Below are 24,071 nucleotides of genomic sequence, written 5' to 3' on the forward strand. Positions count from 1 at the left end.
CCAATGTGTGCACTAGGAGAAAGTGTTGTTGCCCACTAGACAGAGGGGAAAGGTGAAATATTTGTAAGTGGATGTGGAGTGTCTGATGCTCCCATAGGAAGAGGGAGAGGCCCACGATGAAAGGATGGCATTTACAGAACTCTTGAACAGAGTATTGAATCTGAAGAACACTGGAACAAAAGGAATCATTCTGATGTCCCTTTCACATGAGGTATTGGATGGGAGACACAGTTAAGTGGAAATTTTTGTGCCCTCTTTTATCAGAAATAGAATGGTTTAGAATCCTTCTTGGTTAGAGTGTGGAAATATTGAGGACCATTTTGACTAGAAGTGGAGTTTGCAGAATGGGGCAGCTAGAGATCATGATCTCAGTCCCTGTCAGTCTTATAAGACAGATATTGGACCCTCATATACAGAGGGTGCATTTGATACATATTGGATATAAATTGGTAGTCAAAAGCAATTATGCTTAGTAGAAGATTAAAGCAGACAGAATCTGCTTAAAGTCCCAAACTCCTTTAAAGATAAGGGAATGTCCTAGCCTACCTTGAGCAGGGGAGGTAGGACTGCTTCACAGATTCCCTTCTTCAGTTACACTCCTCCTTCTCCTCCTCCTCCTTCCCTTTCCTTCTCCTCCTCCTCCTTCTCCTTCCCTCTCCTTCTCCTTCTCCTCCTTCTCCTCTTCTTCCTCCTCCTTCTCCTTCTCCTCCTTCTTCTCTACTCCTATTTCTTCTCATTTTTCTCCTTCTTTCCTCCTCCTCTTCCTCCTCCTCTTTCTCCTCCTCCTTCTTCTTCATATTCTTTTGATATGCAAAAATGTCCTTTGTTAGGCACAGAATTTTAAATGATCTCATCAATTTCTTCATACACAGGCAAAACACTGCGAGCTTGCCAACTACCGAGAGAAGGACACTTATCCCCAACCTGCCTAATGAAGAGGCCAGTTCACCTGCCAACCCCCAAGGACATGGAGGTGAATATGATAGACAGACTGTACCATCCACACACTCATTCACCACCATCCAATGCTTCAGGCCCAGATATACAGCACATTTCTTGCCAACAATCATTAAATGTCCTAGAAGGCTTTCATTATCATCATCTGCCTCAGAAATTTGGGATATATTTTCTTTCTTTTCATTGAATATATTTCTTTATTTCTTTATTTACATTTCAAATGTTATTTCCTTTCTCGGTTTGTCCATAGGCACCCTATCCCCTCCCCCTCCCACTCCCCCATAAGTGTGTTCACTCCATTTACGCTCAGTTACCGCCCCCTCAACATTCCCCTGCACTGGGGGTCCAACCTTGGCAGGACCAAGGGCTTCCCCTTCTACTGGTGCCCCAACAAGGCTATTCTCTGCTACATATGCAGTTGAAGCGCTGGGTCAGTCCATGTATAGACTTTGGGTAGTGGTTTAATCTCTGGAAGCTCTGGTTGGTTGGCATTGTTGTTCTTATGGGGTTGCAAGCCCCTTCAGCTCTTTCAATCCTTCTTCTAATTCCCACAAAGGGGATTCCATTCTCAGTTCAGTGGTTTGCTGCTAGCATTTACCTCTGTATTTGACATGCTCTGGTTGTGTCTCTCAGGAGAGATCTATATCCAGTCCCTTTCAGAATGCACTTTTTAGCTTCATCAATCTTACCTAGTTTTGTTGGCTGTATATATATGGGCCACATGTGGGCCAAGCTCTGAATGGCCATTCCTTTAGTCTCTGCCTTAAATGTTGCCTCCACATCCCCTCCTATGGATATTTTTGTTTCCCCTTTTAAGAAGGAATGTAAGCATCCACATTTTGATCATCCTTCTTCTTGAGCTTCCTATGGTCTGTGGATTGCATCTTGGGTAATTTGAGCTTTTGTGCTCATATCCACTTATCAATGGGTGCATACCATGTCTGTTTGTCTGTGATTGGGTTATCTCACTCAGGATGATATTTTCTAGTTCATTCCATTTGCTTATGAATTTCATGAAGCCATTGTTTTTGATAGCTGAGTAGTACTCTATTCTGTAGATGTACCACATTTTCTGTATACATTCCTCTGTTGAAAGGAATCTGGGTTCTTTCCAGCTTCTGGCTATTATAAATATAGCTGCTATGAATATAGAGGAGCATGTGTGTTTATTGTATGTTGGAGCATCTTTGGGAATATGCGCAGGAGAGGTATAGCTGGTTACTCAGGTGGTAGAATGTCCAATATTCTGAGGAATCTCCAGACTGATTTCCCGAGTGCTTATACCAGTTTTCAGACCCAACGAAAGTGGAGGAGTGTCTCTCTTTCTCCAAATCTTCACCAGCATCTGCTGTCACCTGAATTTTTACCTTAGCATGGTGTGAGGTGGAATCTCAGGGGTGTTTTGATTTGCATTTCCCAGATGACTAAGGATGTTGAACATTTCTTTAGGTGCTTCTCAGCCATTCGATACTCCTCAGCTGACAATTTTTTGTTTAGCTCTGTACACCAATTTTTAATAGGGTTATTTGGCTCTCTTGAGTCTAACTTCTTGAGTTCTTTGTATATTTTGGATATTAGTCTTCTATCAGATGTAAGATTGGTAAAGATTTTTTCCCAATCTGTTGGTTGCCATTATGTTGTAATGACAGTGTCCTTTGCCTTATAGAAGCTTTGCCTTATAGAAGTTTCATGAGGTCCCATTTGTTGATTCTTGATCTTAGAGCATAAGCCATTGATGTTTTGTTCAGGAAATTGTCCCCAGTGGCCATGTGTTTGAGACTCTTCCCCACTTCTTTTTCTAATAGTTTGAGTGTGTCTGGTTTGATGTGGAAGTCTTTGATCCACTTGGACTTAAGCTTTTTACAGGATGATAAGAATGGATTGATTTGCATTCTTCTACATGCTGACCTCCAGTTGAACCAGCACAGTTGTTGAAAATGCTATCTTTATTCCATTGGATGGTTTTAGCTCCTTTGCCAAGGATCAAGTGACCATAGGTGTGTGAGTTCATTTCTGGGTCTTCAATTCTGTTCCACTGATCTATCTGCTTGTCTCTGCCAATGCCATACAGTTTTTATCACTATTGCTCTGTAATACTGCTTGAGTTCAAGGATGGTGATTCCCCCAGAAGTACTTTTATTGTTGAGTATAGTATTCGTTATCCTGGATTTTTGTTTTTCCAAATGAATTTGCAAATTGCTCTTTCTATCTCTATAAAAATTGATTAGGCATTTTGATGGGGATTTCATTGAATCTGTAGATTGCTTTCGGCAAAAAAGGTTGTTTTAACTATATTAATCCTGCCAACCCATGAGCATGGGAGATCTTTCAATCTTCTGAGATCTTCTTCAATTTCTTTCTTCAGAGACTTGAAGTTCTTGTCATACAGATCTTTCACTTGCTTGGTTAGAGTCACATGGAGGTATTTTATATTATTTGGGACTTTTGTGAATTTTGTCATTTCCATAATTTATTTCTCAGCCTGTTTATCCTTTGAGTAGAGGAAGGCTACTGATTTGTTTGAGTTAATTTTATGCTCAGACACTTTGCTGAAGTTGTTTATCAGGTTTAGTAGTTCTCTGGTGGAACTTTTGGGGTCACTTAAGTAAAGTATCATACCATCTGCAAATAGTGATATTTGGACTTTTCCCCCTTCCAATTTGTATCTCTTTGACCTCATTTTGTTGTCTGATTGATGTGGCTAGGACTTTGAGTACTATATTGAATAATTGTGTAGTCCCTGATTTTAGTGGGATTGCTTCAAGATTCTCTCCATTCGGTTTGATGTTAACTACTGGTTTGCCCTATATTGCTTTTACTATGGTTATGTATGGACCTTAAATTCCTCATATTTCCAGGACTTTTATCCTGAAGGGATGTTGAATTTTATCAAATGCTTTCTCAGCATTTAATGAAATGATTATGTTGTTTTTATCTTTGACTTTGTTTCTAGAGTGGGTTACATTGATGGATTTCTGTATATTATACCATCCTTGCATTCCTGGGATGAAGCCTACTTGATCATGGTTGATGATCTTTTTGATATGTTCTTGGATTTGGTTTGCAAGAATTTTATTGAGTATTTTTGCATCAATATTCATAAGGGAAATTGGTCTGAAGTTTTCTTTCTTTTTGGGTTTTTGTGTGGTTTAGGTGGAAAAGTAATTGTGGCTTCATAGAAGGAAATTGGTAGTGCTCGATCTTTTTCTATTTTGTGGAATAGTTTGGACAGTATTGGTATAAGGTCTTCTATTAAAGTCTGATAGAATTCTGCACTAAACCTTTCTGGTCCTGGGATTATTTTGTCTGGGAGACTTTAAATAACTGTTTCTATTTCTTTAGGAATTATGGGGTTGTTTTGATGATTTATTTGTTCCTGGTTTAACTTTGCTACCCGGTATCTGCCTAGGAAATTGTCCATTTCATGCAGATTTTTCAGTTTTGTTGAATATAGGCTTTTGTAGTAGGATCTGATGATTTTTTAAAATTTCTTCAGATTCTGTTGCTATGTCTCCATTTTCATGTCTGATTTTGTTAATTTGGACACACTGTCTGTGCCCTCTAGTTAGTTTGGCTAAGGGTTTATCTACCTTGTTGATTTTCTCAAAGAACCAGCTCCTGGTTTTGTTGATTCTTTGTATAGTCCTTTTTGTTTCTACTTGGTTGATTTCAGCTCTGAGTTTGATTATTTCCTGCATTCTACTCCTTTTGGGTTTATTTATTTCTTTTTGTTCTAGAGATTTAAGGTGTTCTTTCAAGCTGCTGACATATGCTCTCTCCTGTTTCTTTTTGCAGGCACTCAGAGCTATGAGTTTTCCTCTTAGCACTGCTTTCATTGTGTCCCATACATTTGGGTTTGTTGTATGATGCGCCTTCATTTTCATTAAATTCTAAGAAGTCTTTAATTTCTTTCTTTATTTCTTCCCTGACCAAGTTGTCATTAACTACAGCATTGTTCAACTTCCATGTATATGTTGACTTTCTGCCATTATTACTGTTATATTAGAACAGCCTTAATCCCTGGCGATCTGATAGGATGCATGGGATTATTTGTATCTTCCTGTATCCATTGAGGCCTGCTCTGTGACTGATTATATGGTCAATTTTGGAGAAGATACCATGAGGTGTTGAGAAGAAGGTATATCCTTTTGTTTTAGGATGGAAGGTTCTATAAATATTTGTTAAATCCATTTGTTTTGTAACTTCTGTTAGTTTCTCTATGTCTCTATTTTCTGTTTCTATGATCTGTCCATTGATGAGAGTGGGGTGTTCAAATCTCCTATTATTATTGTGTGAGGTGCAATGTGTGATTTGAATTTTAGTAAGGTTTCTTTTATGAATGTAGGTGCCCTTGCATTTGGAGCATAGATAATTAGGATTGAGAATTCATCTTGGTGGTTTTTTCCACTGATGAATATGAAGTGTTCTGCCTTATCTTTTTTTATGACTTTTGGTTGAAAGTCAATTTTATTAGATATTAGAATGGCAACTCCAGCTTGTTTCTTTTGTCCATTTGCTTGGAAAGTTGTTTTCCAGCCTTTTATTCTGAGGTAGTGACTTTCTCTGAGGTATGTTTCCTTTAGGCAGCAAAATACTGGGTCCTCTTTATGTATCCAGTCTTTTACTGTATTTATTTTTATGGGAAATTGGATACATTGATATGGAGATATATTAAGGAATAGTGATTGCTGCTTCCTGTTATTTTCATTGTTAGAAATGGAATTATAGTTGTGTTTCTCTCTTTTGCTTTCGTTGCAAGAAGATTACATTCTTGCTTTTTGTATAGCATAGTTGCTTTCCTTGTGTAGAAGTTTTCCATCTATTATCCTTTGTAGAGCTGGATTTGTAGAAATGTATTGTGTAAATTTGGTTTTGTCATCGAATATCTTGGTTTCTCCATCTATATTAATTGAGAGTTTTGCTGGATATAGTAGCCTGAGCTGGCATTTGTGTTCTCTTTGGGTCTGTATGACATCTGTCCAGGATCTTCTGCCTTTCATAGTCTCTGGTGAGAAGTCTGGTGTAATTCCTATAGGTCTGCCTTTATATGTCACTTGAACTTTTCCCCTTACTTCTTTTAATAATCTTTCTTTGTTTTGTGCATTTAGTGTTTTGACTATTATGTGACAGGAGGAATTTCTCTTCTGGTCCAATCTATTTGGAGTTCTGTAGGCTTCTTGTATGTTTATGGACATCTCTTTCTTTAGGTTAGGAAAATTTCTTCTATAAATTTGTTGAATGTATTTACTGACCCTTTAATTTGGAAGTCTTCACTCTCTTCTATACCTACTATCCTTAGGTTTGATCATTGTGTTCTGGATTTCCTGGGTGTTTTGGGCTAGGAGCTTTTTGCGTTCTACATTATCTTTGATAGTTTTGTCGATGTTTTCTATGGTATCTTTTGCCCCTGAGATTCTCTCTTCTATCTCTTGTATTCTGTTGGTGATGCTTGTATCTATGACTCCTGATCTCTTCCTTAATTTTTCTATCTCCAGGGTTTTCTCCTTTTCTGCTTTCTTTATTGTTTCTATTTCCATTTTTAAATTCCTTGATGGTTTTCTTCAATTCCTTTACCTGTTTGGTTGTGTTTTCCTGTAATTCTATCAGGGATTTTTGTGTTTCCTCTTTAGGGGCTTCTACTTGTTTACTTGTGGTGTCCTGATTTTTTTCAAGGAATTTATTTATGTCTGTCTTAAAGTCCTCCATCATTACCATAAACTGTGATTTTAAATCTAAATTCTGCTTTTCCGGTGTGTTTGGATATCCAGTATTTTCTTTGGTGGGAGAATTGTGCTATGATGATGACAAGTAGTCTTGCTTTCTGCTGCTTAGTTTCCTGTGCTTGCCTCTTGCCATCATATTGTCTCTGGTGTTAGCTTGTCTTGCTGTTTCTAACAGTGACTTGATCCTCCTGTAGGATTCTGTTTCAGCACTCCTGTAGAACTGTTTTCCTGTTTTCTTTCAGCTGTTTCTGGGAACAGGCGCTCTGCTCTCAGGTATGTAGGTGCTCCTGGTGACTGCCTTTCAGCTATCAGTGCAGGCAGGAATCTGAAGGGTCCTGCCCCGGATTGCTCCTAGGTCCTTACATGCAGGCAGCACAGCTGGCACTAGGTAATTCTTTCTTGGGTCAGGAATGTGGGCAGACGGTAGTCACCTCTGATTTCTCAGGAGTGTCTGCACTTCTCAGGGTCCATCTCTCTCCCCCACGGGATTTGGGTACAAGGAGCTGTTTAACCATTTCTGTTTGGTTCAGTTGTGGGCATAGACCAGTACTACAGGTACCTGCAGCTGACTGTTTCTATATTTCTGTGTCCAGAGGCACTATGCAGTTTCCTCTTCGACCAGGGATATGGGAAGAGGTGGGGGAAATTGGCAGTCCATCCTGCTGTCTCAAGATGGTCTGCACTTCTGGGTGTTCAGCTCTCTTCCCCCATGGGATTTGGTGCAGGGAACTGTGGGATGGTATCAGTTCAGTTCTGGGCACAGCCAGAAACAGCAAGTGCCCTGTCCCAGAGGACTTCTGCCTCTGTGTGTCCTGAGTCCACCAGGCAGGTCACTTGGAGCAGAAAAATGAGTCTTACCTCTGCTCTCAGGTGTGTATGCACTCCTGGTGACCGTCTTTTTGACATATGCTTCTTAGGTATCACCAGAAAGTGTGTTGGTACTTGAGGGGAAATGCCTTGAAAAGCAAGACACTGGTAGTCCTCCAACACGATCTTGGCAGGGATTTCTTTGCAGATAATCTTGCTGAATATCCTGTCACCACCAGGCTTAATCACGTGAGCCTTGGCAATCTGGTAAGTCATCGCAGCCAATCACTGTCCTTCCTGCACTGCTGCCTGATTCTGACTTCTACAGAGGGAATGACACAAGGTTTACTTAGATGGGGCCTCTTTAGCCAGAAGAGAAATGACTTAGTCCCACTTTCAAAGAACCAAAAAGTTTGAGGGTCTTTCCACTACATGAGTACTTGAGACCACCTTGGGCAAATAGGGAAGGTCTACAGTAGGCTTAGTCATAGGAAAAAGGTCTAACATTCTCTTCAATGAAGTAAAGGGACTGAGGTAACTTGGAAAGAGAGATAGCACTTGGTCCCTTATGAGAAAGAGAAAACTTTGAGACCTGGTTGTGCAAAGGTATGGGTTAGAAAATCACTGGAGAGGGGGTGAGTGCCATGTTACATCCTGTTAAACATTGATGTCCCTGTTACTTTATTCAGTGAAGGGAGGTCCCACCACTGCTCTTCAACATCCAACTCTTCTGTTCATAGAGGTTCCACACCTTGTGTTCAGTCTGGAGGAGTTCATGTAACAACCCCAGTCTTTCCAAACAGCCTGGATTATTCTCCCTGGCTAGGTTGCCTCCTTCAGTTTGTCTTAATATGTCCATATATGGGCAGCAACAAAGGTCCCACTTGATTTCTAGTGACTGGATTGCAGAGCATAACATAGCATACAGTCAATAATTCTATACATAAGACCTGGGACCTCAAACAAGAGTGGAACAATGTATTTCCCTAGCCACCATGGTAAAAGGTGAAAGGCTTGAATCTCCCTTATTCAGTGTATATGTATTGGAGGTAGTTCAATGTCATAAGGGAATGCTTGAGGATAAAATGCATGACACTCTATTATTCAAAGGAGCATGTCTATTGTCACCTTGGGAATAAAGGAATGTGTGAGCTGTCTTTAGTCAAAGACAGTGCTTCAGATTCCCCCTTGCAGAGAGGGGCATGAACCAAGGTCACATTGTTGGGGAAGTGAAGGACTGAAGCCCAGCCTCACCCATGGTAGTTCTCAGGGCCACTTCAAAGAAGGACTGTGCAAGCTATCTGGGGACTGGGGGTCTAAGAAATTCTTTTCAAAATGGGAATTTCTGAAAAACCTTTAACATAGGAGAAATCCTGAATGTCTTGATTCACAAGCTGTAGGTCCCCAGTCATATTTTGTGGAACTAAAGAAGTATCCAGGTCACCCATGGTCAGCAGACAAGGTTCTAGGCTACATTGAGTACTGGAGGAATGTTCTGCCTCTGCCTCACTAACTTCTAAGTATATTCCCCATATATGCATACCCTGTGTGGCAACTTTGAGTCCAGGCCATGGTCACAACAATCTCCTAACAGGATAAGTAGTTATGCAAGCATTGATGTTTCCTCAAGGCTGTGTTCAGCTACACACATTTGTGAATAAAAGATAGAAATGGTGCATTTTTTTGATGACCAACTTTAAGGCACAGGGTATGAGAGTCAATTTCAACTTTCTATCTCCTGTTCTATGATCTAAAAGCAGAGAAATGTGAGGTACCATTGGTTGCATATGTGTTGTGTGGATATCATGAATAGAGAGATTAACTTTTAAGCAAACTTAGTTAATAAGGGTGTTTATGAGGCATGGGCAGAAGGGCAGCTCTAGAGATTCTACAGTTGGACAGGTGGACTTGAATTCCCCTACTGCAGTGGGTGGAGGGCCGAGACACGCCTTGGACACAGGGACTAGTTTTGAGAGTCCTTTCAATAGATTTTGATTTCCCAGAGCCCCATTTGCCGAAAATGAAGGTCTAAAATCTACTTGGTGGATTGAAGTAGACAATTGACCCACAATCCTACTGAAAAGATAGGGAATGTTAGATTCTCTTTTATGTAGAATGAGTAGTATAAGTCTCCCTTGGTCTGACAGCCCTTTAAGGATAAAGCAATCAATACCACTTGCTAGAAATAGGAATAGGAATATAAAATGACCATGTGAGGCATCAAATATGTTTAGGGCCCCTTTGGGGAAATGTGGTCTAAGACAATGTTAGTCCTAGGAGAGTTCTGACATTCTGTTTAATGTAATGAGAAGGAATTATTTAACACTGGGAAAAGTGAATCCCATATAAGAGAGGAAAACTCTGAGTTCCTATTGAAAAAAGAGGACAAGAATCTTTTTCAGGCAGAGTGGGAAGGTGCCATATACACTTCTGTCATTTGTAAAGGTCCCTGGTACCTTATACTGTGGAGAAAGTTTCCAGCAGTGATCAGAAGTTTCTGATTCTCATTCAGAGTTTTGTATCCTAGTTTTGTTCATTCAGGAGAGAAAAAGGCAGCAACTTATTTCTTCCTCCAAAGGCTTAGGATACCTGTTGCTGGGTAGGTTACTTCTAGTTTGTTCAGCTGTCGAGATCTAGGCAGAAATTTTGAAGTTGTTACATTTCTATTGACTTGCCTGATAGCAGATGGCACAGGTTATATGCTCTGATTCTAAACTTGGACTATGGGACCTCAAACTAGAGTGGACTAAAATCCCTTGTTTATAGAAGGAGTCACTTTTAGAACTATGTCTGATCAGCTAGGTATAAGACACTTTGACCAAATGTAAGAAGGTCATGGGGCCCATTTTTGAGAGAATAAGAACATGTTAGGAGGATAGGGAAGAGCAAGATCACAGAATCCCTCAGGCGAAAGGTTACTTTAGGAATTGGAAGAAGGTGCAGAAATACCTTATCACATGCAAATGTCCTCACAGTCCAGAATACCCATGTGTCCTGGGACTCTGAGATATGCATGCCAGCAATCCAAGCATTTTTTTCTTACAAGTTGGTTAGTAATCTCTGCATCTATGTTTTCCACAAGCTGTTCAGCAGCAGCGCAGGCATGGACAACAAAGATGGAACTGCTCCATTTCAAGTGACAACCTTAAAAATAGAAGTTAGATTAGGGCCCAGATTTTTACTGGCATGTCTGAGGACACCATTTCCCAGTGGTCTCCCATTATTTCAAACATTTGACTATGCCTGGCCACCCAGGTCAGAAGGGAACCATTAAGACATCCTAGAGGAATAGGACTGAGGATTCTATGGATAAATATAGATTCTCTGAGGAAACCATTGTCAGGTGATGTTGACTTAAAGTTTCCTTGAGAAAAAATAAACTTCTGTGTGAGTTTTCATGTCAATGGCTTCTCTGTAGGTTCCTTAATCAGAAGAATTTGTATTAAGCCCCCTTGAAATTTAAGGGTGTATCTAGATTTTCCTTACTCAAAGAAAATAGAATTTAGCCATCTTCCTTGATAGAATATATTTGTCAGGGGTTCTCCATTGCATCACAATTGAACCTACACTTTATCTTGAACTGAAGGAGAAAACTGGGAAACATTAGGAAAATATCTGAGGCTCAGTCCATATCAGGAAGTTGGGTGGGTTTCCTGGCCATAAGTGAATGTCTGAACCTCATTTGGGCAAACTGGAATGATCTGAAGGTATCTTTGCTTCAGGAGAAGATATGATGCCCCCTTCATCAAAGATAGGAGGACTGAGTACCCTTGGGAAGAGAGGAGGTGCTGATATCCTTGTGACAGGTGAGGTGATCAGAGGATTAAAATTCCCACAATATTTTGAGCAAAAATTAAATTGCTTACCATAGCTCATAAACTCCTAGCATTGCCTTGCCTTCTAACTTTTATTCTCAGTCTATCATGTCCATATCTTTAGCTAAATCTGCAAGAGACTAAATATAGATTAAATGATTAATGACTAGCTAAGGTTGTTCTCAGTATGATTGCCTCCTAAGAACTATGTTCAACCAGCCATAACTGAGCCAGACTGATGCTTTTACAACATATAATGTGACTTTACTCAAGGAAGTGGCATAAAAATCCAGGATTTGCTTCTGCCTCTTGATTTCTGTGAACTTTGACTGGAGGGAACAATGCTCCTTGGTTAGAGGTAAAATATCCCATGGGTCCCTAAGCAGAAGGGATTGTTCTGAGAGATCTTTGGGTCAAAGGGGTAACTTTAAGGCCTCAATCATCAGAGAAAGGAAAGTAACAATGTTTTTGAAAGGAGAAAGGCTTCAACCCTGTTGGACAGTAGGAGAGTATCTAGGCTTACCTTCTGTAGAGGAGGATGGTCGAAGAACTCCAGGCCTCCACATCTTCAGAGAACTCTAGACAATTCTTATCTCTGAGAACTTACTGCAGACTTGACAGCAATCTGCTATTTTTTTCTTCAAGTTGGGTCAAAGTCTCTGTGTCTGTTATCTATTTAAATTTACAATAAGCTGCCCAGTTGTGTGTGGTAGGGACAATGACCTTTCTGGTGAGAAGCTTAGATAGATGGCCTTGGATCCAGGCTGCGGTTTTTATTCATCAGCCATGGGACTTCAATCCATAGTTCTCGGAGATTTATTGGTGGTCAAAGTTGTATTTGCTATCCAATAAGGACTGAGGAAGATGTTCTGGTCTCTCTTAGTTGAATGGTAGACCTGAGTCAGCCATGAACAAAGAGAAAATCTCCTATGCATTCTTGGTCACAAGGATTCAGTGCATCCTAAGCGCACTACAGCAGAGGCTGAATGTTTGAGACACACTCCTCAGTCACAAGGTCAGTTCTATAGCTTGCTTCATCAGAGGGGCATGTCTCAGACCCCTCCAGTGCAGACAGAGGGAGAATGAAGTGTTTTTATTCAAGGGCAGCTGACCCCTTTGTGATAACATTAATGTCAGGGGCTACTATGGTTAGAGAAAATACGGCTAAGGTCCTCTTCAGAAGATATTGTAACTGGGTGTCAGCCCCCTTGAAGACATGGGTTAGTTTATTTCTGAGGAAGCATGAATTGTTGGAGTTATTAGCTGGAGGCATAAATTGTCCTGGTTCTAGAAGGGTACATCTGAGGCCCCATTATAACTTCATCAGTTCGATTGCATGCTGATAGTAAAAGGGCTATATTTGTGTCTTAGGACGTTAATGAGGTCTGAAGTCCTTTGCTTATTATGTCATATGTCTCAGGACCTCTTTAATCATCGAGGACCCATTTGATACCTTTGTTTTGAAGGGGTAACTCTGAGGTGAATTTGAGCAATTTGTAAATGTCTGAAGTTTCTTGGTTTTCTAAAGAATTGTATGTTAATGCTACCTTGAACACTTGGGAGTTTCTGACAGATTTGATGTTGAGAGGGTACATCTGCAACCCCCTTGAGTTTTTGCTGAAAATTGTGAAGCACATTGGTTCTACACAGGTAAGATTAGGATCACTTAGGCTATTGGGATTGATGGGAGGATCCCTGGTTCAGGTCCATACAGTAGTTTAGAAGATCTGTGGTTCTTAAGCAGTAGGTCTGAACCATACTTGAGACTTAGTGGAGTGACCTTGGCTTCCTGCTTTAGATAGAGTATGCCTGAAGACCTCTTGAGCCCATGAGAATGATTTGAACTCCTCTAAAGGCACTGGTGACAGTGAGAATTTTCCTGGTTCTGAAGGAATAAATCTGAGGCCTCTGTGTCAGAAACATGATTTGGAGGACCCATTGATCAAATGAAAATGCTGATGTATTCACAAACAAACTATTAAGGATACAATTCTTTAGAGGCAGAAAGTATCATACTATGTTGGGAAAAGCAGACATTCCAAAAACTCCTATATCAGGGGAGATCAAGAGTCAGTTTGGAGAGTAGAGAAGGCCTGAAAATTTTCCTTATCCAGGGTTCATAGGAACCTAGGACATCCACATCATGCAGGGTGACCAGCAGTGTAATCAATCTCCAATATTCTAGGAGGCAGTTCAAGCTAGGTCTCCTGATAAATCAGCTGCCTACTTCTGAACATGGCATGACTTTCTCATTTTTGCTGACCAACTTATATCCTGGGTCTATGGCTTTGCCTTCTACTCTTAGGAACTAGGACCTCAGGGACCTGGGTCCTGTTCTTTGAACAGAGGTTATAAGGTCAGAGGATCAGAATAAGATGTACTCTGTGCACCTTAGATCAAGGAAGTTTATTTGTCACCAACTAGGTCAGATCAATTAGGTGTAGGCCCTCACTGGTCAAAGGAAGCACCTATTATTCTCCAAGAGGGGCAAATTGTATAGCATGCTCTTCTGGCTACAAATTGTGATCTACTCTTAATCAGAAGGGGAATATTTGCTGTGTCTTTAGTCAGAGGGTCCTGTCTGATGCCTCAATGTGCTTTTGAGGCAGCTTGGAGTAGATGTTTTAAGTTTGATAGATGGTTGATGGAAAGAAAAAGTTCTAAACTCCTGTTGTTCAAATGGGGCACAGTGTATGAAAACATGAGGGTGGCTTGTGGATAAATAGAACTGAAAACGCAATGGTAAGAGAATGTAGGGCCCAGGCCAACCATTTAAGATGGACTGCCTTAGGGGTCCCATTTGGCAGACTAGGGATATCTGGTGCCTCCTTGGGCAGAAAGAATAATTTGGAGGCTACCTAGGGCAGAACTTGAAGGTCTCATCCACTCATAATTAGAGGACAAGTTTCTGGAGTCTGAAGGGTATTTGAGCCCTCTTTTTGACAAAGAGGATTATTTGCCACTCTTATGTTCTGAATGGGAAACTTGAGTGTCCCTTTGGTCAAAAGAAACCATTTGTGATGTGGTTTTGGTAGATTTGGACTGTCTGTGATTGCCTTGGAGAGGTGGGGGACTTCTTAGGCCTTCCTCATGTGATTGTGAGGTTCCACAGGCTCCTTTTGCAGAATCAGAAGTGGTGAAGTTTCTGTTAGTCTCAATTTTATGTTTTGCATTCCTTTTGTCAGATTTGCAAGCTCTTACCCCCATTTTGAAAGAAAATTTAGAATGTCTTGAGCAATCTCCTATAGAGGAAGAACATCTGAGACCTTCTTTAGGAGGAGTCCTAGATCTGAAACTCAATTTTGAGGATTTTAAGGGAGAGCTGCTCCTTTGAGGAGGAGAGGTGGGTCTTGAGTTCTTTCCGGCATTCTTGGAAGATGTGAACCTACTTTCAGCAGAAGGGATACATTTTAAGACATCAAGTTCTGAAAGGGAATAACTGGTGTCCCCTTCAGGAAATGAGGCATATTTCAGCATCCTTTGCATAGATTTGAGATGTCTAGAGCCTTTTTGGGGAAAGGAGGAATGTATCAGGCATTTCTTCATGAGAAGGGAAAGGGATAAAGTCAACTTGTTCACAAAGGGACAGTCCTGGAAACTGTTGAAAATAAAGCTCCCAAAGTATCTTGTGTAGATGGCATAGGTTCTCTTGGGCTGGTTTTAAAACTTCTAAAGTTTCCTGGGGAGATGTTGGTGTTCCCAGAATCCATTGTTTAAATACTAAAGGGCCCAGAACACCTACATTATGTTTCATTAACCCTAAAGACCCTGGAACAGATGGCAAAGATTATAGACTAAGTGGTGAAGGAGGTCAAAATTGGAGACAATCTTGTGCAGGTGAAAAAGTTTTGTTAATCTCTTGGGTAACAGGTGGTGTTTCTGCAGTGTTTTGTATATATGGCAATGTTTCTTGTATTCCCTGAGCAGATTCAAAAAGTCCAACATCTTCTGCATCAGATGGTGACTATCCTAAAGCTTCTTTATCCAAACAGTGTCCAGGGCACTCTTGTGATAAATAGGAAATTTCTGGAGGCCCTTGAGAAGTTGGGAATACCTGTAATTTCCTCTAAGAAAATTGGGGAAGGCTCTGGGTTCCCAGGTAAGGAGACCTGAGTCCTAGATCATCTTGGGCATATACCAAATTTTCTGTACTCCCCAAGGTATCTGAGGAAAGATTCATACCCCCCTGGGCAAATGATGTTCCTAGAACACTGTGGGTAGACAGGGAAGGTCTCAGAGACAATATGATAGGTTGTGACATTCCCAAATCGAGGTGGACAGATGTAGATGATCCCAGACTCACTGTGGTAGGTGCTGAAATGTTGAAATCTCCTGGTGAAGCATTGGGTATTCCTGGCTTGCCATGTGTACAGGTGCAACATTCTAGATTCCCCTGTAAAGACAGGCAGGGGCCTCCAGTTTCTTGAAGAGAATAATAAAAGTCCTGGGTTCTCTTGAACAATTAGGGACATTGCCAAATGCCCAAGAGAAGATGATACAGATATTAGTGTTACTTGGCCAGAAAAATAAATTGCCATGGAACCTTTGGAAGAATGCATAGATCCTGAAGAGTCTGAAGTAGATGGGTCTGTTTGTTGGACACTTTGAGCAGAATTCAAAGAGTCACTGGCCTGAAGTAGAAGGTCTTAGAGTACCTTCTGTAGGTTTAGAGTGATCAAAAGTTACTTCTATGGAAACGGAAGTCTCCAAAAGTATTAGGGAAGAAAGTAAGGAATTAAGTTGGTCAGGTATTGAAAATTTCAGAGGCTAGTCATCAGATACTACATGTCCTGGGTAGCTGTTCAAGTTTTTGTGAACCTGGTGCAGACAAAGAATACATCACAATGTTCTAGAGATCCCAGGGCAGATGGCAATGACTCTGCAAAGTCTTGTGCAGTTGCAGAATTTCTCAGAGATCCTTGGTCAGATTTCAAACTTTGTGTATGTGGAGGAAGATGTGAAAGCCTTTGGGCAGATGTAGAACATTGTGTAGACCTTATGTAGATGTGGACAGACACAAGGTCCCCTGTGTAGACAGAGAGGTACTCAACGCTCTATGAACAGAATCAGAAGATGCCTGAGACCCTTGTTCTGAGAAGGAAAAACACAGAGAACCATGAGAACCTTCAGAACAAATTGATGTACTCATTATTGCCTGGAGAGAGATGTAAAGTTTCAGAGGCCCCTGGGCAGATTGCAAAGTGGCTAGATACCCTTGACAAGATGGGAAAGTTTCTGCACTTCCTTGTGTAGATCTTGAATGTCTACCAGGTTCTGGAGGTGATGGGAGCAAAGTTGCAAGAGTTGCTGAAGCAGGTTGAGAAGATGCTACATCCTCCCACACTTGTTGCAAATGGCTTATAGTACTCTGTGATTCTTTGTATTGTCCCAGTATCCCTGTGGAATATGCCAATGGTTCTAGATTTTTTAGTTGGAGAAAATGGAACTTTGCATAGGCAAAGTTGCCTCTTCTGCCCTGGAAAGTTCCTTGGGCTTTTGAGAAGATAGCAAAGGACCTAGAACTCTGAAAGCAGGGACAAGATGCTCCTGAGTGCCTAGTACAGGTGGGAAATGTACTTCATCTGATGGTGAAGTACAGAAGGATTCTTGAAAATTCTGACCAGGTAAGAAAGGAGCAGTGGCCCTTGGGGAAGATGGAGATCTTGGTGCAGTATGTTGGGAAGATGGAGAAAATCTGATAGCTGTCTGGTGAGAAGTTGGAAGTTGCAAAGTTTTTTGAGCAGATGACACAGGTTGTACAGTTCCTTCTTTATATGTGGACAGTTTTAGAGACACTGGATCAGAAAGGGAATGTCCAAAAGCCTCTTGGGAAGATAAAGAAGAGCCTATAGTTCCTTGGGCAGACAAAGAAATTCACAGAGGCCTCTGATCTGATGACAAAGACTCTGGGATCACTTGAGTATTTTGGGTAGACCCCCAAAGTCTGGGAGTTGGTGGCAAAGTTCCCACACTGTGCTTGGCAGACATGGAATGTCCTACTATGGCTGTGCAGATATGGAATGCCACCCAGTGCCCTGAGCAGATGGGGAAGACCATAGAGTCACTTCTTTAGATTTAGTCCCTTTCAGAGTCCCATCTTCTGATAGGCAAGGTGCTGGGGACAACATAAGATAACAAGAACTGCCAGCAGTAGGCTGAGATGGAGACATCTCAGAAGCCTGTAGCAGCTCCTTGTAAAGTAGGGTGGCATCTGGGACCCTGAGAAGTAGGAGACATATCCCTCCAGGGGACCCGCCATATGAAATAAGAGGCTGCCTGCAGTAGACTGGGATGGAGTCATCTTAGTATCCTGCAGCAGCTCTTTGTAAAAACTGGTTGTTCCCATTTCTCCTAACCTTAGCCCTCGACAACAGGTATATAGATTCCATTTGTGCGTGACTGCCTTTCAGTTGGCCTTGGTGTGCATAATTATTCTATTATAGCTGACTTTCCTACTTCTTTCTCCTTCTGCTCTGGGGAATTCAGTGAAACTATATGTTCCTTGATGTTATGATTCTTAAACAATTGGAAAATGAGGCATAGGGGCATAGCATGGCACAGCCCTGATGGCCCAGGTGCATACTGTGTGTTCTCATCTTGGAAACAATGTAATAATTACACAACAGTAGTTCCAGATTAATGCTTGACTTACAAAGAAACTTTAAAGAAATTATTAGAAAATGAATTAGAGCCAACACTGGGACCCTAAGAAAGGAAAAAAGTTATTAAGGTTAGGAATTAAGTTTTATATAATATTTGAGAGCAGTTCCTGGATAAGGAAGTATAGAATATATAAAATTATATACTAGATTTTGTGTTACAGTCACTAACTGTTGTTCTTACTCTCTCTGGGGAGGAGACTATTGCAACTTCCCTGGAGTACTAAGAGAACTTGCTGAAGGGCATTCTGTAATGAAGGTAATGAATGTTATGAGAATGGAAAGATGGAAATGTGGATGTCTAAGAACTAGTCCTAGCACTATTCTTCATAATTGAGACAAGTCATAAAATTCCTTTGATCTTCATTTCCCCAAGTAAAAAGACTGACAGGAACCGGATGTAGATCTCTCCTGAGAGACACAGCCAGAATATGGCAAATACATAGGCGAATGCCAGCAGCAAACCAGGGAACTGAGAACGGGACCCCCGTTGAAGGATTCAGAGAAAGGACTGAACGAGCTTGAAGGGGCTTGAGATCCCATATGAACAACAATGCCAACCAACCAGAGCTTCCAGGGACTAAGTCATTGAAATGTAAATAAGAAATACCAAATTTAATAAAGATGGAGAAAAAAAATTATATACTAGTAAACTAAGTCAAAATACTGGGACTCTTATGGGAGTCATTGTGTGCAAGGAACAGAAAGCTAGTGGAACTACTGAGTTAAGGGTTAGCTTGACTCTTTCTGGCCACTGCCTTGCAGCTTCACCCATGTCAGTTATCATTAGAGCTTCACAGGAAAATGCAAGTAGCTGACCTTGGAGCTTTGAGCTCTGAAGTACAATAAGTTAAAAGTTAAAGTTTAAATAATGATAAGTTTACAATTATTATTATTTTGGCCACAGGCCTGGTAATAGGGGAAGCTTGAAACTTTGGGGAACAATTGTAATTCTTAGTTCTTTGTGGGATGTGGTTATTCTTTTAAATTTGATAAGGCAATGATTATACAATGTCTTTTTTCTACCTACTTTTTTAAAAGACTTTGTGTACCAATTTCTTTTTTTAAAAAGATGTATTTATTATAGATGAGTACACTGTAGTTGTCTTCAGACACACCAGAAGAGGGCATCAGATCCCATTACAGATGGTTGTGAGCCACCATGTGGTTGCTGGAATTTGAACTCAGGACCTCTGGAAGAGCAGTCAGTGCTCTTAACCACTGAGACACCTCTCCAGCCCCTTCTACCTACTTTTGAATTATCAATAAAAGACTGGGGCAAGAGAAAGGTTGGAGATCATGAGAAAAGCATTTGAAGAGTGAGTGAAGAGAGCATGTGAAGAGTAAATGAGAGAGAACATGTGAAGAGTAAATGAGAGAGAACATGTGAATAGTGAATGAGAGAGTGCATGAGGGAGCAAACGAGAGAGCAAGTCTGAGAACAAATGTGAGAGCGAGTGAGAGAGCATGAGAGAGAGAATGAGAAGATAATGTAAAGAGTGAGTGAAGAGAGAATGTGAGGTGTGTATGAAAAGTGTGTGTGGGAATTAAAGAATAATGAACAGAGGTGTGCATGAGTGTTGGAGTTTGAGAAAAGAAAACCGTAATAAAAAAAAAGGAGAGTGCTCAAGAGAATGCAGAGTGTGTGCAGCCTCAAGCAGAGAGAGAGAGAGAGAGAGAGAGAGAGAGAGAGAGAGAGAGAGAGAGAGAGAGATGTTAAGCCTTGAAATTGCCTGTCAGTTTGTACCCAAAGAGTAGTCTGTGTATATTTATTATGTGTCTTCCAGATTTCCCTGCTTCCAGTTGAGAACTCCAACCCTGTGTCAAGGCTGGACCCCAGCACCTAGGTCCTACAGTTCCTTGCTCAGTTTGAGAAAATGATGGAGTCACATGTAGTGATGCAGAAAGGTCCAGATACACACCACCATATGGGGAAATGTTTCAAGTCCCTTGGATAGATGGAGAATAGTCATAAGTTTCTGAAGATGCTGGGGAAGGTACTGAATGCAGTAGAGCCCTGTCAGCAGATCCTGATGTTTGCATCATTTCCTGGGCTGAGATGGAAAATTTCAGAGGTCACTGAGCTGATTGCAAAGGTGCTAGATAACCCTGCACAGATGGGAAAGTTTCTGTACCTCCTTGCATAGATGATGAATGTCTACCAGGTTCTGGAAGTGGTGGTAGCGAAGTTCCTTGTGTTGATGAAGCAGATTGAGTAGATGCCACAACATTCCTCACTTGTTGCACATGGCCCAAGATACTCTCTGTGTCTTTATGTTGTCCAAATATCCCTGTAGGATATTCTGAGTGTTCTAGCGTTCTTTGGATGGATGACAAAGAACTTCACACAGGCAAAGTTACCTTTGCAGCTGTGAAGTTTTCCTTGTGCCCTTGAGAAGTTAGCAAAGGTCCTACAGCTGCTGGACTAGATAGTGAATGTACCTGAACACCTGCTGTAGATGGGTAGTGTTGGTCATAACCCAGTGAAGACAAAAAGTTCCCTTATTTTTGGGAAAGGTCCAGTGTCTGTGGGGGAACTTGATGAACACTGTAGAGTATGTTGAGCAGATGGAGAAAATTTGAGAGCCCTTTGGGTAGGAGTTGGATGTTTTAAAGACTTTAGAACAGATGACACAATTCCTATACTTTCTTGTTTGTATGTGGACTGTTTCAGAAATCCTTGGGCAGACAGGGGAGTTCCCAGACCCCCTTGTGCATACAATAAAGGTCCTAAAGTTCCTTCTTTAGGTAAGGAAATTCCCTGAGCCCCTTGGGCAGATGGAAAACTTCCTAGTTCCTGCTTGTCACTTTCTTTATAACTTAGAGTCCCTGAGTTAGAAAGTAAAAATTTCTTCAATTTCCTGTGCCATTATGGGCTGTCCCAAAGTGGCTTCTGCATAACGGTAAGCTTGTCTAGGCACCTGAGTAGATGGTGGGGATAATACAGAAATTTGTCCTGATGCATTCAGCTCAAAGGTTGCTTGTGAATATTGGGAAGTTGACACAGCTTTTTGCAAGGTTGTAGGAGGGGCTGTACTTGTTTGTTTTGGTGGGGAATGTCCAAGAGGCTTTGGGGTATGCTGTAATATTCCTGTAGTCCTTGGCACTCATGAAGACATTCCAGAAGAACCCAAGACAGAAGACAAATGCTTATGTGTACACTGGGCAGACTCAGATGTTCCCAGAATCTTTTGGGAAGATGATGACTGCTGGGGAGCCTGTTGAGTATATGTTGAAGAGCTCAAATTTGCCTGAGCAGATATGCAAAGTTTGGTAGATAGCAAATGTGCTAGATCCCTTGAAACTACTAAAGAAGATTCCAGAGATCCTTGATCAGATAGGGAATGTCCTGTAGGTCCTGAGGGAGATGACAAAGAGCCTGTAGTTCCTTGTACATTTGGCAAGGTATCCTGAGATTCATGTGGGACGAGTGCCCTAGCTTCTTTTGCAAAGATGTTGAATGCTTTAGAAACCCTGGAGTAGTTGGCAAAGAACCCAAAGTACCCTGAACAGACATGGAATAGTCTAGAAGCCCTTGCTTACATCTTACAATTGCTGGTGTCCCTGATGTAGTTTGAGGGAGGTTTCTGAGCACATGGTGCAATTGATGAAGTTTTCACACTCTGTGGGGACTACTATTTTTTTTTAGATGAAAAAGATCTCAGAGCCTCTGTAGCAGATGGTGAATCATTCAGAGTATCAGGTATAGATAGGAAATGTGTAGAAGCCTTCTGAAAAGAATTGAAAATTTCACAGATCCGTGTTCAGATGGTGAATTTTCTAGAGTCCTAGTTTCAGATTTGGGCAATCTCATAGCCTCTCTAGGAGACAGAGAATGTTTCTCAGCCCCCTTGATCAGATGGCAATGTTCATGCCTTCCTATGAGCATATCGAGTAGATCCTAAAGCCCCTGCCTTACATGGTGATGGTCCTACAGTTTCATGTCCCGATATAGACTGTCCCAGATTGTCTTTTTCTGATTGGAATTTTGCTCCTTTCCCTTGGTCAGATACCAAAGGCTCTAGGGTCCCTTGTGGCAGTGATGGGATTTCAAGAGTCCTTTGTAAAGGGAAATACCCTAGTATAGATGACAAAGAATGAAGATTCTGCTTAGAAGGTGCGTAAATATGCAGTGGTCCTTGGGTAGTTACCAAAGGTTCTAAGGCCTGTGCAGTAGATGGATAAGGTTTCTGTGCATCCAGTGCAGAGAGTGAGTCTTTTACACCTTCTTTGCTGGATAGCAAAGGTCCTTGAGATCCTTGGCAAGATGAAGAAGATGCCAAAGCCTCTTAGCAAGAGATGAATATGGAGGAGAAAGATATGTTCCTCTAGTTCCTGTGTCAAGTGGAGAAATGTCTATGTCTTCTTCCACATTTGGCAAATGTTCAAGCTTTCTGATTTTGATGATTTCACAACCCCTGGAGAAGATACCAAAGGTTGTAGATCCCCTTTGTTAGATGGTGAAGGATCCAACACTCCTGGTACTAGAAGAGATGGTTCAAAAGATCGTTCAGGAGTTTGCAAATGATCTAGAGCTTCTAGGGTAACTGGGCCAGGTTGCAAGGCACCTGCTTCACTTGTTGACTTTACTGCAAGTTCTGGAGATGGCAAAAGTTCTTCAATGCCACTGTCTGATTGGTAAGGTTCTTGAGGCCCTGGGTCAGATTTTGAATGTTGGTGAGGACCTTGGATCAATAGAGAAAGTCTTGAAAGCTCCTATAAATCAGAAAGAGGTTTTGCTGGCCTCTCAGGAGATGATATATTTTCTGTTCTCCCTTTTGTGGACCTAGGCTTTTCCATAGCCTGTGGGATAAAAAGCACATGTCCTACTGTTTCTTGAGACGATGTCAATGAATCAATGATCCCTTGCCCAGATAAGGAAATTTCTAAAGACTTTTGGGCAAAGGCCATAGATGCTTGAGTTCCTGTTACAGAGGAAGATTTCACAATCCCTTCAGCATATTGTGAGTGCACTTGTGTCTCATTTGCTAGTGAGGAAAGTCCTGTATGCCCTCAAGCTAAAGACAAAGCTCATGGTGTTCCTGAAATACTTGGAGAAGATTCCAGAAGTCTGTGAAAGTGTCAAAGTTCTGAGTATCTGCTTGGCAGATTGGCAAGGTTTCAAATTCCCTAGTGAATGTGCTAAACATGCTGGAGCCTCTTGGGTAGATAGTGAAAGACTCTGAGACTCCGGTGCACACATGGAAAGTTCTTCAGGCTTTTTGACAGATAGCATATGTTCAAGAGCCTTTGGAGCAGATAGAGAGGACTGCAGACGCCTGTGCCTGGAGAAATTTCTATAGCCTTAGAATTAGATGGCAAAGTTTCATGAGCCTCTTGGGCAGATGCCAAAAATCTCTGAGTCCCCTGATTAGCAATAGCATGTTTAAGAGCCCCAACACTAGGTAGCAAATGTTCTAATGCATCTTGGGCACATTGAACCGTATACGCTCTTGGGAAGAAGCAGGCTTCATCAGAGCCATTTCAGCTGGTTTCAAAGGTTGTATAGTGCCTTGTTCTAAGGTGGACAGTTCTGGAGTTTCATGGGCTGACAGAGAATGTGCCTCTGCTCCATGAGAAGATGGCAAATATGTGAGACTTCCTTGAGAAGTAAGGAAATTCCCACAGGATTCTGCTCAGACAACATAGGTCTTGGAAAACCTAAGACATTTGTCAAATGTACTGGAGATCCCTGAGCATGTACATATGTCCACATATCTACTTTCACAGATGGCAATGGTCCTTTGATCCCCTGGGAAGACAGGGAAGGGGCCATGTCACCTGAACCAGACATAGAATGTCTTAGAGATCCCTTTGTAGATGTGGAAAGTTCTAGAGTATGTTGTGCAGATAGGGACTGTCCCACAGCCCCTTGGGCGGAGGACAAAGGTGCTACACTTCCTTCTGAGGATGAGTGACTTCCCTTTTGCCTTTGGGTAGGGGGCGTTACATTTAGGGGGAGGGCTGAGCTATATTGAGGTAAATCTAGTACTTCATGAACGTTTGGCAAATATGATGGAATACATATCATATAAAAATATAAAGGGGTATATAGTAATTACCTTATTATTGCTGTGATAAAATACTGTTACCAAGGCAACTGGTAAAAG

General features: G+C 41.3%; 1 pseudogene; it reads right to left on the reverse strand.

Moving 5' to 3' along the window:
* Window positions 1–928: 928 nt before the first annotated feature.
* Window positions 929–7,763, reverse strand: LOC103690899 (histidine triad nucleotide-binding protein 1 pseudogene; annotated as a pseudogene).
* Between the last annotated feature and the right edge of the window lie 16,308 nt (window positions 7,764–24,071).

This window comes from Rattus norvegicus, chromosome X (genome assembly GCF_021556685.1).
Source record: "Rattus norvegicus strain SHRSP/BbbUtx chromosome X, alternate assembly SHRSP_T2T, whole genome shotgun sequence".
In the NCBI taxonomy this organism is placed as follows: domain Eukaryota; kingdom Metazoa; phylum Chordata; class Mammalia; order Rodentia; family Muridae; genus Rattus; species Rattus norvegicus.